The sequence below is a fragment of the Xenopus tropicalis genome, chromosome 1, assembly GCF_000004195.4.
Source record: "Xenopus tropicalis strain Nigerian chromosome 1, UCB_Xtro_10.0, whole genome shotgun sequence".
Lineage (NCBI taxonomy): Eukaryota > Metazoa > Chordata > Amphibia > Anura > Pipidae > Xenopus > Xenopus tropicalis.
Window position 1 is genome coordinate 42381692 of NC_030677.2, and position 17913 is coordinate 42399604.

Genomic DNA, 17913 nt, shown 5'->3' on the forward strand with positions numbered 1-17913 from the left:
GTTGTATATATAGTTTATGTATGTGAGTGTATAGATTGGTTAGTATAGGTTGTGTGCTGGGTTTACTCGGATGGGTTGAACTTGATGGACAATGGTCTTTTTTCAACCCTATGTAACTATATAGCAAAATGAGAGGTTTTAACTTTCACATAAAGAATTATGGGTGAAGACATACAAATCAAAAGAAGTAATCATTAATATTTTCCCACTGTATTAATAGGTGCCAATGCTTTATTTTTTTTAATTTTCACTACCTTTGCCTAAGGCAAATAGGTGAATAAATTATGATTTAACTCTTGCTATGTTTTCCATCTATGAAAGTGTTGCTGTCTCTGTTGGCAGTTTTAGACTTATCTAGGAAACCACTGTTTAATGGTTATATGGGCCAAACTACCTCACAGCTCCCAAGGTAAAAAGATAGATTTATTATATGTCATACAAATACAATAATCCATGGAATCACAGAATCCCGCATCTGTAAAAATTGCTTCAGCGATGTAGTTCATGTAATATGACTTAAGTCTTGAGGCTATTCATTATTCCCTTTCAAGATTAGGCAAGCCAAATCCAAGTACTAACTTGTGCTTAGGTAACTCCTTACAGTATGCAGGTATATTCACTAGATTTTTAAAGTAATACTGGCTGAACAGCTCATTCCTCTCTAGCTAATTCCAAAGTAAATTTATGATATGGTGCGAAGTTTAGTTTTTGATAACTAAAACTATGGAGAGTATTTATTAACATTGGAGATGTGCACATGGGGTGTATTTATTAACATTGGAGACAAACCTTACTGGTGGTGATATTACCCATCAGCAATTAGATTTAAATGGTCACCTACAAGTTAAGGTGGCCATACACAGGCCGATTCGGCAGCTTATCGGCCCGTGTAGGGGCAGGAACGAGGGGCCTACCTCACCGATATCTGGCCTGAAATTGGCCCCAGGACCAAACCATCGAATTAGCCTACATGTTCCCCGATGTTGCCCACCAGTAGGTGGGGATATCGGGAGATGATATGCTTGCTTGGCAACCTTTATAAAACAAAAGCAAAGATCTAATTGTTTGCTATGGGCTACTGGTCTTCACCAATGCCCTATTGGAGCACTGGGACTTTCTGCTGCAGATTACACACTTTGAAATGAGAATTGGGATAGTACAGGCAAGAATAAGGCATATCATGTTCAGAATAAGGCAACAGGTCAAGGCAGGCGACAAGCTTCCTAGTAAATCAACAGGCAGAGGTTTTAACAAGCAAGATAACATTCATGTGTTAAGGTGGCCATACACTATAGGATCCACCTAAGGAGGATCTGATGCGCTATTGCGGTCCATGATCGGAAAATCAAACCTGTCTGATCGATATCTGGCCAATTTTAGGCCAGTCAGTGGGCAGATCAGACCGATTTGGCAGCTTAAATCTGCCTTGTATGGCCACCTTTAGGACCTTTTTGTTTTAAAGATCTCTACAATAAAGACAAGTTTTAGTGGACCAAGGAGTGCATGCAATTTCTCTTCAAACTGATGTTCACTTTTAGGCAGGATCAAAAAAACTTTTAAGTCCTAAAAAGGCACCAAAAACCCCAAAGAAATGCCTAGCATCAAATGTAACCAGAACAGACTGCATGTTTGCATAAATTCCATATGCCAAAGCTCCCTTGACCCTACTTTAGTTCACATACAGAGCACTGGGGACAGGACACACTGAAGTTTTCTGCGCATCCTGTTTCCTTTGCTCTTTATGGGAGCAAATTTTCAGTGTGGCTTGGGCCCGGGACTTTGTGGCCTCGCCACAAATCCAGGCCTGTATACTAGGAGAGCAGTTACAGACACAACACAAGCAATAGGTCACTAAGTCAGATAAACCTGTTAAATGTATCTTCTAGATAAAATACTATTATAATAAAAAAAGATCGTAAATGGTCTGCATAAAAACAAACCAGAGGCTTAACAGTCCAGACAGGCGGCAGCCAGTTTAATCACTCAAGAAATGAACATTGTATTTCCTAACCACTAGAAGGAACTGTTTAGTTAGCAAACCCACAATCAGTAATTAGAGTAAATAAGAGTAAATACTGAGGGAGCCGGTCGTTTCTCAAGTAATACATTGGTTGTGTTGGTAGCTGTTGTCCCCTAACTACTTTATCTTTGGTTTGGCCTTCCAGGGCACCTTGCCCTCATAGCATCTGATTACAAATAAGTATTTGTGCTAGGTGGCTTCTAAATTTATAGCCTATTTCTGGCTATATTGGATACACTCAGGTCAACTTAAATGCACCGTCAAAGGGCATATTCCCCAGGCCCATTAAGAGAGACCCACTGACCCCTTGTCCAGTGACATTTTCTCCTGTATACTAGACAACGGACTCTTCTTATTATTGTGCTCAGAGTACCATTGTTAATTTTACTGATTTACTTGAAATAAGCATTTTACCTGACTTGTCTGTTATCTCCTTTCTGTATGCGAAGATAGTCAGTGATTTTATTAGGATGGTACTTATGACTTTAATGTGGTTTACCTTACAAGGGAAGCTATTGATTGCTTTTTGACACTGAACCATAGCCAGCCAGTGGCCACTGTAGCAAAACAGCAGTCTGACTGAGGAAAATTGCGGCATGGTGTTGCTAACATGGCAGCGTCTTTGTAAACTATAAGAACTTTATGGGCAAAAACCTGCACTCCAATGTTTATTTTCATGTACAGTATGATGCACACAGTCAGCAAGTACTGTAAATGGAAAGCCGCTTGGTCACCCCCTGTTGCCCGACAGGAGTTTATAGCAGCTGTTTAGGGAACTCAAGTTAAAGACATAGTTCACCTCCAAATTAACTTTTGTTATGTTGTAGACAGAGATATATAAATTGCAACTGACAGCAGTTCTACTTTACTGTTCATATGATATAATGGAAATATATGCATGCCCACTGCACACACTAGATCAAATTCCCATTACTGAAATAGGGTGTTCTTGCTAAATTAACAGCAAAAGAGTACATTCTGGGCACTAGCCTGACCAGTGTTAGGTACTAAGTAAATAGGTAACAAATTCTACTTGTATAGTTCACAATTTTGTTGAGTTGACTGTGCTGTATTTTTGTTTTTTTGAGTTGACTGGGCATGATAGGATTTGTAGTTCACAATTGTTTATTAAGTTAACTGTTCAGTTCTAGTTCATTTTTTCAATTTTATCTGCTGGCAGGCATTGAATAGCTGATAAGCACCTAGAATGGTTTTAAACATGCAGGGCGCATTGATTACATCTACATTCAATTGCAATCAGTTCAGCCCTTGCAGCCGGTTTTCTAGAGATGTCCCTGCATTTTCAAGTGATATGGTAACCCTATACTAGCATAAGTCCAGTAACTGTAGCACTAGCAGTGCCTTGGTATATACTGGCAATGGACAAATATTAGTTACTAGCAATAGGCACATGCTGCACAGCACCAGTGGACTCCTAAGCACAAATGCTCCTTCCAGCTGTTTCTGGAGCACAAGCCCACAGCTAGTAGATGTAAGTGGAGCACAAGCACACAGCCGGTAGGTGTAAGTGAAGCACAAGCACACAGCCGGTAGATGTAAGTGGAGCACAAGCACACAGCCGGTAGGTGTAAGTGAAGCACAAGCACACAGCCGGTAGGTGTAAGTGGAGCACAAGCACACAGCCGGCAGGTGTAAGTGGAGCACAAGCCCTCAGCCAGTAGATGTAAGTGGAGCACAAGCCCACAGCCAGTAGATGTAAGTGGAGCACAAGCCCACAGCCAGTAGATGTAAGTGGAGCACAAGCCCACAGCCGGCAGGTGTAAGTGGAGCAAAAGCCCACAGCCGGCAGGTGTAAGTGGAGCAAAAGCCCACAGCCGGCAGGTGTAAGTGGAGCAAAAGCCCACAGCCGGCAGGTGTAAGTGGAGCAAAAGCCCACAGCCGGCAGGTGTAAGTGGAGCAAAAGCCCACAGCCGGCAGGTGTAAGTGGAGCAAAAGCCCACAGCCGGCAGGTGTAAGTGGAGCAAAAGCCCACAGCCGGTAGGTGTAAGTGGAGCACAAGCCCACAGCCGGTAGGTGTAAGTGGAGCACAAGCCCACAGCCGGCAGGTGTAAGTGGAGCACAAGCACACAGCCGGCAGGTGTAAGTGGAGCAAAAGCCCACAGCCGGCAGGTGTAAGTGGAGCAAAAGCCCACAGCCGGCAGGTGTAAGTGGAGCAAAAGCCCACAGCCGGCAAGTGTAAGTGGAGCAAAAGCCCACAGCCGGCAAGTGTAAGTGGAGCAAAAGCCCACAGCCGGCAGGTGTAAGTGGAGCAAAAGCCCACAGCCGGTAGGTGTAAGTGGAGCACAAGCCCACAGCCGGTAGGTGTAAGTGGAGCACAAGCACACAGCCGGTAGGTGTAAGTGGAGCACAAGCCCACAGCCGGTAGGTGTAAGTGGAGCACAAGCCCACAGCCGGTAGGTATAAGTGGAGACAAAGCACACAGCCGGTAGGTGTAAGTGGAGCACTAGCAGCCCCTGGGCATGCATTGGCGATGGGTACCTTAGTTAATTACACATAAGTTAGTGGCCATGGGCTTGTGCGCCACAGCACCAGTGGATTCCGAAGCCCTGCTGCTCCTTACAGCTGGAGCACAAACACACGGCCAGTAAGTGTAAGTGGAGCACAAGCATAAGGCCAGTAAGTGTAAGTGGAGCACAAGCATACAGCCAGTAGGTGTAAGTGGAGCACAAGCATACAGCCGGTAGGTGTAAGTGGAGCACAAGCATACAGCCGGTAGGTGTAAGTGGAGCACAAGCATACAGCCGGTAGGTGTAAGTGGAGCACAAGCATACAGCCGGTAGGTGTAAGTGGAGCACAAGCATACAGCCGGTAGGTGTAAGTGGCGCACAAGCACACAGCCGGTAGGTGTAAATGGAGCACAAGCACACAGCCGGTAGGTGTAAGTGGAGCACAAGCACACAGCCGGTAGGTGTAAGTGGAGCACAAGCATACAGCCGGTAGGTGTAAATGGAGCACAAGCATACAGCCAGTAGGTGTAAATGGAGCACAAGCATACAGCCAGTAGGTGTAAGTGGAGCACAAGCATACAGCCGGTAGGTGTAAGTGGAGCACAAGCATACAGCCGGTAGGTGTAAGTGGAGCACAAGCACACAGCCGGTAGGTGTAAGTGGAGCACAAGCACACAGCCGGTAGGTGTAAGTGGAGCACAAGCATACAGCCGGTAGGTGTAAGTGGAGCACAAGCATACAGCCGGTAGGTGTAAGTGGAGCACAAGCATACAGCCGGTAGGTGTAAGTGGAGCACAAGCACACAGCCGGTAGGTGTAAGTGGAGCACAAGCATACAGCCGGTAGGTGTAAGTGGAGCACAAGCATACAGCCGGTAGGTGTAAGTGGAGCACAAGCACACAGCCGGTAGGTGTAAGTGGAGCACAAGCACACAGCCGGTAGGTGTAAATGGCGCACAAGCATACAGCCAGTAGGTGTAAGTGGAGCACAAGCATACAGCCAGTAGGTGTAAGTGGAGCACAAGCATACAGCCAGTAGGTGTAAGTGGAGCACAAGCATACAGCCAGTAGGTGTAAATGGAGCACAAGCATACAGCCAGTAGGTGTAAGTGGAGCACAAGCATACAGCCGGTAGGTGTAAGTGGAGCACAAGCATACAGCCAGTAGGTGTAAATGGAGCACAAGCATACAGCCAGTAGGTGTAAGTGGAGCACAAGCATACAGCCGGTAGGTGTAAGTGGAGCACAAGCATACAGCCGGTAGGTGTAAGTGGAGCACAAGCATACAGCCAGTAGGTGTAAATGGAGCACAAGCATACAGCCAGTAGGTGTAAATGGAGCACAAGCATACAGCCAGTAGGTGTAAATGGAGCACAAGCATACAGCCAGTAGGTGTAAGTGGAGCACAAGCATACAGCCAGTAGGTGTAAATGGAGCACAAGCATACAGCCAGTAGGTGTAAGTGGAGCACAAGCATACAGCCGGTAGGTGTAAGTGGAGCACAAGCATACAGCCAGTAGGTGTAAATGGAGCACAAGCATACAGCCAGTAGGTGTAAGTGGAGCACAAGCATACAGCCGGTAGGTGTAAGTGGAGCACAAGCATACAGCCGGTAGGTGTAAATGGAGCACAAGCATACAGCCGGTAGGTGTAAATGGAGCACAAGCATACAGCCAGTAGGTGTAAGTGGAGCACAAGCATACAGCCAGTAGGTGTAAATGGAGCACAAGCATACAGCCAGTAGGTGTAAGTGGAGCACAAGCATACAGCCGGTAGGTGTAAGTGGAGCACAAGCACACAGCCGGTAGGTGTAAGTGGAGCACAAGCACACAGCCGGTAGGTGTAAGTGGAGCACAAGCACACAGCCGGTAGGTGTAAATGGCGCACAAGCATACAGCCAGTAGGTGTAAGTGGAGCACAAGCATACAGCCAGTAGGTGTAAGTGGAGCACAAGCATACAGCCAGTAGGTGTAAGTGGAGCACAAGCATACAGCCAGTAGGTGTAAATGGAGCACAAGCATACAGCCAGTAGGTGTAAGTGGAGCACAAGCATACAGCCAGTAGGTGTAAGTGGAGCACAAGCATACAGCCGGTAGGTGTAAGTGGAGCACAAGCATACAGCCAGTAGGTGTAACCAGCAGCCCTCTCCTTATGTGAGGAGCCAGACTGATGAGCATGTCTTTCCGTACGATGTACTAGTACAAGCAACAGTCTATGCCAAAACCCGAACACAGCATGAAATAAATGGGAAGGCGTCTTCTCCACACTACTGATCGGTGCCTCTTATTGGCTACTTCCAGTGTCTCATTCCCCTCCCAAACTCTGCCCCACCTCCCCCACCAAAGTGAGCTGTCAGACACCCGATAGCCTGTGCTTGGCCACAGCAATATCTGCCTGCAGGTCTCCCCACTGCTCCCAGCTCAGAGGGGTAACACAGCGCAAAGTGCCAGACCGGGACACAAGGCAAACAGTAAGTGCCATTACCCCCTTCCCCTCAGTTTGGCGGCTTCCCGCCCTTGTGCAGCAGCCCCATGAGGCACAGTGCACTTACACATTGGGAGGTGTGTGCGAATCTCTGCGAACTCATGCTACTTCCCATTCGCTGGATGTCATGGTGCAGATCCGGTTTGGACACTTGTGGGGCGGGCCAACCCCCCTGCGCTAATTTGGGGAGCATTAGGGTGCAGTGCTTGTTTTGGGCAAATGTCATTGAGGGAAAGTGTCACTCATACCTCCAGCAGAAAGCACCCCACCCCAGTTACTGCTGCCACTGTTCTTAAATTACAGCTCTCAACCTTGAGCTCTCAGGGCATGCTGGGTGTTGTAGGACATTAACTGCTGGAGGGCCGCTGTTGCACTTATGCTCACTGGTGTTTTACCTGATTGCAGGCAACAGCTGGTGGGCCACTGGTGTTAATATCTGATTGCAGGCAAAGTATTTACATTCCTAAGTGCAACAGTTGCAAGGCACCTAGTTAATGACCAGGGAGGTGCAGGCTTAGCCTATAGGTGCCAGGGTCTTGTTCCCCTGCAACTGTTTATCACCTGTAATACTGTATAATATGCCAACATACATTAGACATCTTTCATTGGCCAAAACATAATGATGGTGCTTATAGGTAGTGTACCAAGAGCTGGAGATCCACTTGTTATAACAGGGGGTGCACAAACTGCAGCCCTCCAGACTAAGGTTTTGCAGGGGAAAGGGGGAATTGTAATTCATCAACAACTGGAAAGCTTCAAACTGAATTTTAGGTCATATAATGGTAATAAAGTTGTATGTAACCTATTCTAGATTTGCTATCTACAGGTGGACATTGGTACCATAGGAGTAGTTAAAGGGCTGCTGTGTATCCCTAAGGCAGAAGTAAATGGACTGCGTATAAAATAAATTGGGTTATAAATTCTTCATTTTACTGCTATCAGATCTCCATTGTCTCCTTCATTTGTGGTTCAGCAGCTGGAGAGTTGGAGTGATTAGTGTCATAGGCTGTACCTTATTTTGAAGGGAAAAGATAAATAATAAAGGAAAAGTGGTAGGAGTTCTGTATGATTTGAAACCTAGTTTAGTTGTAGTTGGACAGTGATCCCCAACCAATTGCTGGGGGGCAACATGTTGCTTCCCAACCCCTTGGATGTTGCTCTCAGTGCCCCCAAACCAGGTAGTTATTTTTGAATTCCTGACTTGGGGGCAAGTTTTAGTTGAATAAAAACAAGATTTACTACCAAATAAAGCCTCCTGTAAGCTGATAGTGTGCATAGAGGCTGCCTAATAGCCAATCTTAGCCCTTATTTTGCACCTCTATTAACTTTTATGGCGCTCGTGTTGCTCCCCAAGTCTTTTTACATTTGACTGTGGCTCACGAGTAAGAAAGGTTGGGGATCCCTGTAGTAGGAAATAGTGATAAGACTGAAGTAATTTGGTTAGAACTAATATTGTAATGTAACAGGCTATGCTATAGACCCCCTCCTACACTTAGATTGTAAGCTCTACGGGGCAGGGACCTCCTTCTTACTCTGTACTCCCTGTATATTTATACTTATTTATTGTATTTATTATAACACTCATCCTCCCTGTGTGTAATTTTGTATATTGTAAGATTGTACAGCGCTGCGTACCCTTGTGGCGCTTTATAAATAAAGTTATACATACATACAGTATAAATGAAAAGCAGGAGGTGAGTTTCTATTATGTCTAGAAAAAGCTGCAAAGTCTTAATAATGGGGCGTTTGGATTTCCCAAGTACTAATTGGAGTAGCATTACTGCCAACACATTTATTGGAAGCAGTTTTTTACATTTGTTGTATTATAATTGCATGTCACAGATATAAAAGACTTGGCCATAATATAGTTGTATTTAATGTATTATACCAAAATCAATATCTGTTTGGTCAGTAAAACCACTATTAGCAAAATTTCAAAATTGGTACTTTAAAATTGTTACTTCGACAAAAAGATTTTGGTGATATGTTTAAAAACTGGTTTTAAAATAACAGAGAAATTCCCTTAAAAAAGGGAATGTAAACAAGTATTTAACAAGTGCTCTAAAGCAGTATAATGAAAGCAACTGTGAAATATAAGGAATTGGTTGATTCACTGAAAAGACTAATTGCAAAAGGATTTTAATTATATCAGGTTGAGAGTGCCCATTGATTAAAAAATGGTTTCAGAGACTCTAAATAAGAAATGTGCTTAATGATATATTTTCCTAAGTATTTATAGCAGATTAAGAAGCAAGTGTGACAGGACTCTCTCTTTAGTAATAGTACAGGAAGCTCAAGCAACTTGTCAGTGGCTGACACAGGGCATGGTATTCAAACAAGTCAATGTAAACAAGATTCCAGGCCTTGTGGAATACACCCATGAGTACTTACTTACAGAGCTTACTTAATTTGTAGAGAGGCATGTGTTGATTGGTGGAAAGCTGATGGAAAGAGCTTAATAAGAGTTTACCTAGCATAGTCATTGGAAGGTTTGTTAAAAGGTCACATTCAAGATAATGTCCTGGAGAATTGCATTATAACTAGGAATCAGCCTGGTTTTATGGAGAACATATCATTTCAAACAAATGTATTTGCTTTTTATGATAGTAGTAGCGTTTGGACAATGGTATTGCAATAGATCTCATGCATGTAGATTTCGCCAAGACTTTTGATCCAGTGCCAACTAAATAATTGGCTTTCTTTACTGAGGTCTGTTGGCCCTGGTGGTGTTATTTGTATATGAATAAAGAACTGGCTGATAGATCATATTCAGAGTGTAGTTGTCAATGTTAATTGGACATGTGTTGCAGTGCAATTATTTAATCTGTTTATTAATTGATAAGGGCATGGAAGCAATAATTTCTATGTTGGGTGCTGACACAAAACTATTTAGAATGTGTCATCTTTGCAGGAGAATCTTGAGAGAAAGTTCAGTTCCTCAAGTATAAAGGTGTGGCCTCTGGGGCGTTTAGCTTTTCTAAAGAAGAAAAGATCCTCCCTATCTGTCTATAATCCCCTCTAATGTGCGGCAAAAAACTCTTTCACCAGAGAAAGCAACCAAAGCTTGATGGTCTAACCTCATAGTTTAAATCTTCCACCTTCTTTACCAGTTTAGTTGCAGTCTCTGCACTCTCTCCAGCTCATTAATCAATGAGCGGGCGACTAATCTCCCCGTGTGCCACAGCCCTAAAGGTCCCCATACACGGGCCGCTTCTAGCTGTTGATATTGGTCCCTTAGACAGATTCGGCAGCTAATTGGCCCGTGTATGGGCACTACCGACAGGCCTGCCCGACCGATATCTGGCAGGTTAAAAAATTTAGTCAGATCGGGGACCACATCGGCTCGTTGATGCACCTTGCACGGTTTTTAATCTAGTACAGGATGGAGAGCAGCAGATATTCGCTTAGGTTCTATTGCTTTGCACATGGATTCAATTTATAACCCCTTAAGGTGCCCATACACCTTCAGATCCGCTCGCTTGGCGATGTCGCCAAGCAAGCGGATCTTCTGCCGATATCCCCCACCTACGGTGGGCGATATCAGGAGAATTCAGGCTAATTTAATTGTTTGGCCCTGGGGCCAACCCACGATGAAAATGTTAATTGTTGGTGGGATGGCATACGCGATGCCGCGTTTCCCCCGAAATCGCGGAAGTTTCCTCTCGAGGCAACTTTCACAATTTCGGGGAAATCGCAGTATGCCATCCCACCGGTGATTTACATTCTTGCCGGTGGGATGGCATTTTGGTGAGATTAGTCGCCCGCGACAAGGGAGATTTGCCGCGGGCGATTAATCTCCCCGTGTGCCACAGCCCTTAGATGTAGAGATGGGCAAGATCAGGAGTCAACAAAGTAACAGATAAGGCACTTAGCAGGCTGCAGTGGGCTCTTGGAGAGGGAATAAAAGTGGATGTATTGGGTGGAACTGGGTGTTTCATGGAGAAAATTGGAAATTGGGTGATGGCAAACTTCTTAGTGTGATGACAACCAGGGCTGTGGAGTCGATAGATAAATTTTCCGACTCCGACTCCTCGGTTTCTGATACTTCTGACTCCGACTCCTCTGTTTTTAATATGCTAATGTATTTTATACATCCAGGAAAGGGCAGGGGGGAAGGGGCACTTAAAACACAACTGAAGTGATAATAAACTGATAGACAATTTTATATATACTCCTACTCCTAATGATTTCCCTAGAATCCCATAGTCATGTTTAAAGGAACAGTAACACCAAACAATGAAAGAGCTTTAAAGTATTAAAAATATAATGCACTGTTGCCCTGCACTGGTAAAACTGGTGTGTTTGCTACAGTAACACTACTATAATTTATATGATAAGCTGCTGTGTAGCCACGGGGGCAGCCATTCAAGCTGGAAAAAAGGAGAAAAGGCACAGGTTACATTGCAGATAACAGATAAGCTCTGTAGAATACAATAGTGTTTTATCTGTTATCTGCTATGTGCCTGTGCCTTTTCTCCTTTGAATGGCTGCCTCCATGGCTACACAGCAGCTTATTTATATAAATTATAGTAGACTTTCTGAAGTAAACACACAACTTTTACCAGTGCAGGGCAGCAGCACATTATATTTTAGTTACTTTTATACACTTTCATTTTTTGGTGTTACTGTTCCTTTAAAGTTTAAGCTAACATTACAGCTGAATTACACCTGTTTTTTCAAATGTTTTAAAGCTTCAGTCCTAAACTATTGACTATCCATTCCCTTCACGTATACAAGTATTTCTAGTCCTGCAATTTTTTTTTACTTAATTAGTTATCAGTGAGAGTTAGGTTAGGTTCACAGTGGGCATTGTGTTCCCTGTAACAGAGGAACACGACGCAGTGGAGCTGCCGCACCTTAAGGGCTCTGGCACACGAGGAGATTTGTCGCCGGCGTTTTTTAAAAGAGCAATTTGGCGACAAGACGAACGACAAGACGCCAATGCTAAACCAATGGAAATCGCCAGCGTCAAAACATACGAGGCTACTACAAGTCACCTGCTGGTTCAAATCGCACACAGACCCTTTTCTGAGCGACTTGAGTAAACATGTGGGAGGGGTAACTGTTGAGTGGTACCATGGGTAGCAGATCTCTTCGTGTGTATTGTCATGGCGACTTGTCGCCAAAGCATCGGGGGGAAAAAACGCAGGCGACAAATCTCCTCATGTGCCAGAGCCCTAACTGTGCGTTACATCCCATTTAGTGAAGCATACAGTCAATGAAAAGCATGCTTCATGGTCACTCAACGTGTTCGTTTATGCATTGCGTGCATTGGGCTTTATTCTTATAGCAGAGAAGTAATTAATTATGACTGTTTGTGAATTGGGACATTTAAACTTGCTTTATTTTTTTTTTTATTCCCATTTAAATTTAGTAGGAGTCGGACTCGGTTCATTTTTTGCCGACTCCGACTCCAGGTACCCAAAATTGCCTCCGACTCCTCGACTCCGACTCCACAGCCCTGACAACTTTATCAACACATAACACTTGTAACTTAAAAATAATAGCAACAGCAGTTCCCCAACTTATCTACGGGTATCAGCACAACAGGGCACTTTGTCTACTGCAGGAAATTACTTCTCCCTTGGGCAACTGAAAATACCTTATCATTGGGTGCCACACAAATAGTCGCAAGTAAAACTTATAAATCACAAACTCTCATGAAATTAAGGTGCAAGGTCACAGGCAGAGAGAGCAGATGGAAGAACTCAATTCAACCATGCCGTGTTCAACCATGCCTGCTCATACTAAAGCTTTGCCAAGCAGCCACTAGCTCTCTTCCTACTTCCATAGTTATTTCTGATAAATTTAGAAGCATGTCAATGCTGAAGAGTGATGTTACCAGTGACAGGAGTTTTGTGCACTTGCTATATGGAAAATAAACCGCTAACATGTACTAGTACTAATGTTCAATTATTTAGTTGCAGGGGGATAAGGTATTTCACAGGTAAGTCACTTCTTTTAGCACAATCAGAGCATTAAGGATTTTAGAGTTAATAACAGAATAGATGCTGGTTGTGTTTTTAGGATAAGGATTTAAGTTTTGCCTACATTATATCACCTTCTATTGCAGCACAAATAAAGTATGTTTATGTACATGTTTTGGGCAGGCACTGGCACGTGGCACACTCTTAGGTGATTGAGCTGCAATTAGTGTTTCTAAATGATAGTCACTTGGCCCACTAGTGCATCGGCAGGGTCCATATGTCTATCACTGAAGAAAATTGTGTGCCGAGATGGATATCTATAATCTTAATACCCCCTGTTTTTATTAATGTATTCTATTGTACAGCGCTGCGTACATAAGTAGCGCTTTATAAATAAAGATATACATACATACATATCATGTAAGCAGCAAAATACTGCACGGTTCCGTTTGTGTTAGTGCCCATTAGAGATCTGTGATCTTCTTGTATAGCCACCATGCAGGGTGCACAGACTTTGTTCACTAATTTTTCTTTTTTTAACCTAAGTTTGAAGGAATTCTGCTAATACGATAATTGATCTGCAAAGCTGCTTAAACAATAGCACATGACAATCCATATTGGAATGTCCTAAATAGGTGGATGCTGGCAATGTTTCACACTTTCCTCTTAAAATGAGGTTAGTAGGGCAGTTTCTGTTTAATGGCTTAATTGCTTTGTGGAACCACAATCTGTAAGGTACCACCAGTGAAAGGGCAGCTGGGCTTTAAAACTGTTACTTAATACTGTGAAAAGATTGGATTCTGTGGATATTGTTATCTTTTCAGTTTAAAGGGGAAGGAAAAGCTAAGTCACTTGGGAGTGCTAAAATGTTAAGCACCCCCAAGTGACTTGAATCGCTTACCTCGTACCCCGGGCTGGTGCCCCTGTTAGGAGAAAACTGCACCAGCCCGGGGCACCTGGGGCGATGCGCTTCCTCCTTCGTTTCGCTGTGACTCCGAGTCCGGCGCATGCGCAGTAGAGTGGAAAAGCCGACTTCTCTGGTAAAGTTCGGCTTTTCACTCTACTGCGCATGCGCGCGCAGCGAAGGAGGAAGCGATCGCTGCTACCCCGGGCTGGTGCTGTTTTATCCTAACAGGGGCACCAGCCCGGGGTACAAGGTAAGCGATTCAAGTCACTTGGGGGTGCCTAACATTTTGGCACCCCCAAGTGACTTAGCTTTTCCTTCTCCTTTAACAGATTATTGTATCAGAGGTAAATGTCTGTTGGTGTGCTAATGGTTGGATAGTTAAGGTTAACAAGCAGATTTTCTCCTGATATGCCCACCTAAGGTGGGAGATATTGGGCTAATTCCATAATTTGCCACTAGGGCCAAATGATAACAACGACGGGTATAGGGGATGTTGGACCGAGAACCGCATCAATAAGCTGATGTGGTCCCCAATCCAATTGGAAAATCAAACCTGCCCGATCGACACCTGGGCAATTTTTGGCCACTTATGAATGTGGGAGGCCCATTGGGGGCCTCCATACACAGGCAGATAAGCTGCCGAATCAGTCTAAAGGACCCAAATTGTCAGCTGAAATCAGCCATCCTAACTCTGCGTGAATGTGTTTAGAGGTCTGTGTTACAATTTATATTGAAGGCAAAACATGTATTTCATTCTTTTCTGTAGTGCAAACTAGAAAATTGTATCATTTATTATGCTTGATAAAGGGCTGGAGTTAGACCTGAAATGTTGCCACTTTATTAAACTTTTACCCTTTTGTATCTATTGCTTTTTGTCTTCAGTGAGTTCCAAAACCCAGGCAGAAGATACCTTATAACGTTGCCAGAAAGTGAGATCCTGAGACACACAAACATACATTCCAATTTACTCAATACTTCCCAGTTACACTCACCTACTCAAGGTCATATCAAGATATTTTTCATATTATTTCAAAAATGACAATTGGTTTGTGCATATTTTCCCAGTAAGATGGCCATTTCGGATTCAATAAACACAATTTCCTTCTAATCACAGTAACTTCAGATTTCCTAATACCTGTAACCTTCCTAGCTATTCATTCAGCCACCCTTCTTGTATATAGCGGGGGAAATACACCACAAATATCAGCCCAATCATACACACTAAATAAGCTTGATACTCAATGGTTGCTGATAACCTTTTTAGACTGCAATTCAATTATTTTATGAGACTCTGCTTTGATTCAGAATCCAAGGCTTGTGTAAATAAATTAAAATACACATGGGATACATCATGCAATATTGCGTGGTATTGCAGCAGTCCCATATTAACAGCACAATGCGGAAGTGTTAGGCAGAGGTTGCTAGCTTAAACTAGAGTGCAATCTGACATGACTTGCTATTGATTTATGCTGTGCAGCTGCAGCCTCTGGTCATAAATAGAGAGATATTAAAAACTATGGCTGTTGAGGATTCACCCTGCTTCACTTTTATCTCAGAGTGTCTAGGGTTGCCACCTGGCCGGTAAAAATGATGCTTGATCCCAATGTTATTAATAGGAAATAAGATAGATATATAGGAAGACCAGTATTTTTTTTCAGAAAAGGTGGCAACCCTAAAAGCAATGTAGACAAAATGTGATAGTTATTGGGAATTTAGCCAATAAATCCTACTTTAGCCTGGGAAATCTACAAATCTAATTTAAAATCTAATTACACTCTAAGGCTTATGCCACACTTGGCAGATTCTTGGTCTGTGGATAAACTCAGGCCTAGAATCTGCTCGTATGCGTGAATCGGCACTTTTCTATGTCTGCACCAGTGATATCCAGCGGCAATGGAATCACTATACTCTAGGAGCAGAAGACTTCAGTCGTGCGTAGGAAAGAAGCTCCTCTAGGCAGTAACAGTATAAATTGTGCCCTGTCAGGTGATTTGTATAATTTTGTAATTAGTTATAATGAAAGATTCTGTGTTCATTAAGTCATTTGTAATCATAAAACGAATATTGTAGTTGATTTTTTTTTACGTGGGCTGGGTTATAAACTTGTTAGTAAAACCATTTACATGGCTTTACAAAAGGAAGAATCAGCCAAGCATTGATTTTAAGGTTGGTTTAACATGTCAATTTATATGTGTTTGTTTTGGTGCCTTGTACCAGATGGCTTGCACTTAGCCTAGTGAAGCAAGTGAGAAACAGGCTATATCTACACTTAATATTAGTTGATGCAGCATTTTTCCATGCCATTGTGGGTAGGAGAGACACCAGTTTTGCTTTAAAGGAGTCTTGTATTGTAGCTTCTATCATCTGGTGGTCAGAAAATGCTGAAATTGCACTGTTTTAGTGCTCCAATGCTCCCAATGCTTTTAATTTCCACTGTCACTGTAAATGTTCTTCATTGCCTTCTACATCAGGCCTGGACTGAGATTCAAACAGGCCCAGGCTATTCAAAATACACAGAGGCTCGAACAGCCCCCCACCAGCCCACTAAATAGTGTTTGGCATCTTACAGGCACCCCTCTGGCATTTGCCAAAATCCATATATTGCCAATCCGGGCCTTCTCTACAAAAATGCCAATATGAGTGCCATCTGGGATGTACCTCTTCAGACACTCCCATCGAGAGTTTTCACCTGCACCACATTTCTTATCCCAAGGGAAATGATGGGCTGCAGATATGAATTATTGATTTAAATTTAGGCATGAGATTAGTCATTGAGCAAGGGTGGAAGTACATTGCTAGACTTGCAGTGGAGGCCTAACCTCATGGGACAACACTGTGGGCCTACCTGAAACTATGCATCAGAGTGGTGGTTCACATTGGATGACTATATTTATCCTAACAAACAGTCAGAGCCTATCCTAATAAGAGCAAGAATGTAGGCCACATGGAGCTAAACTTTACAGGAGCAAGCAGTCAGTGCCTACCTAAGCCTAACTATACAGATACAGGCAACCTTAGATTAGGTGACATTAGTTGGGCCTAACTAAGCCTAATTTTACAAAAATAACATTGTGGGTCAGTATTTGCTGACTTTCTTAAAATGCCATATTTTAAGAATATTTATTTCATTTCTATGATTAGCAACATTGCAGAAGATTTAATTAGCTATAATTAAAAGTTGTGCACCTGAGGAAGGCTGGTTAAGCCGAAACATGTAGTGCTGAGAATGCTGCAATAACAGTCACTATGGGAAAGTCATAAGCTATTTTGTCTGCCCAAAATGAACAGCAGGTGATAATGTTGTTTTAAATTCATTATATTAGCAAATTCATTAAATTAGTTTATTAGCTCCTAATATCTGAAAAACTAAAAAAAAAAAAAAAATACAATGTAAATTTTAAAGTCCTATGAGATTGTTTTGAGCAAAAATTGTGAATTGAATAGGAGATTAGTTTTTCTTATATCTGAGAAAATCTTTCCTTCATATATACAATCGTGTTGACTACTCCTTATACTATTCTTTAATATATTTGTATGGTAGTAGTATAAAATAACATTGTGAAAATGTTTTATAATATCATCCATACTACAGACATGGAACATAACATTTCATAATAACCAGGCTGGGGCTGTGTTCCATTTGTAAATACTTCAATTTCATCAGCTTCTCTCTGGTTTGCTGACATGATCCCCACACAACACTTTTCAACACATTCCTCTTAACAAGTGGCACTGGCAGACAAGATATTCTGTTCAGACAATGGGATGTTCCAAATATTATATACATTTGGCCATGGTCAGGCAAATTGAAACCTGCCAATCTGCACACCCATGTATTAGTTTATATTGTCACCTGTGTGCTTAGGGCATCTCATGTACTTTGCAATCAGTCACATTTATTGGAATCCTGAGTACTGTAATTTGATGTGTTAGAAGTGTTAGAAAAATTAGAATAATTTCAAATTACGTAATTTATAAATACGCTTGTGTGAGATTCTAATCTTGGATTCGGAAGCACCCGTTGTCGTAAGTGTTAGAAAAATGTGTAATTATAAACATTTTCTTTTGTTTTAACAGTACTATTTCAGATAGGGAAGAACACCCAGCACT

The 17913-nt window shown here is 42.8% G+C and overlaps 1 protein-coding gene across 3 annotated transcripts in view; it reads left to right on the forward strand.

Moving 5' to 3' along the window:
- The first annotated feature begins 6804 nt into the window (after positions 1-6804).
- slc7a2.1 (solute carrier family 7 (cationic amino acid transporter, y+ system), member 2, gene 1) overlaps positions 6805-17913 on the forward strand; it is a 53860-nt gene continuing 42751 nt past the window's right edge. For 2 of the 3 annotated variants that reach the window (XM_012955664.2, XM_012955665.2), the window contains exon 1: positions 6806-6955. The gene's annotated coding sequence lies outside the window, so the exon portion shown is untranslated. Of the gene's footprint in view, positions 6956-17913 lie in introns of all 3 variants that reach the window. The other variant, XM_004911191.4, reaches the window with a different exon arrangement.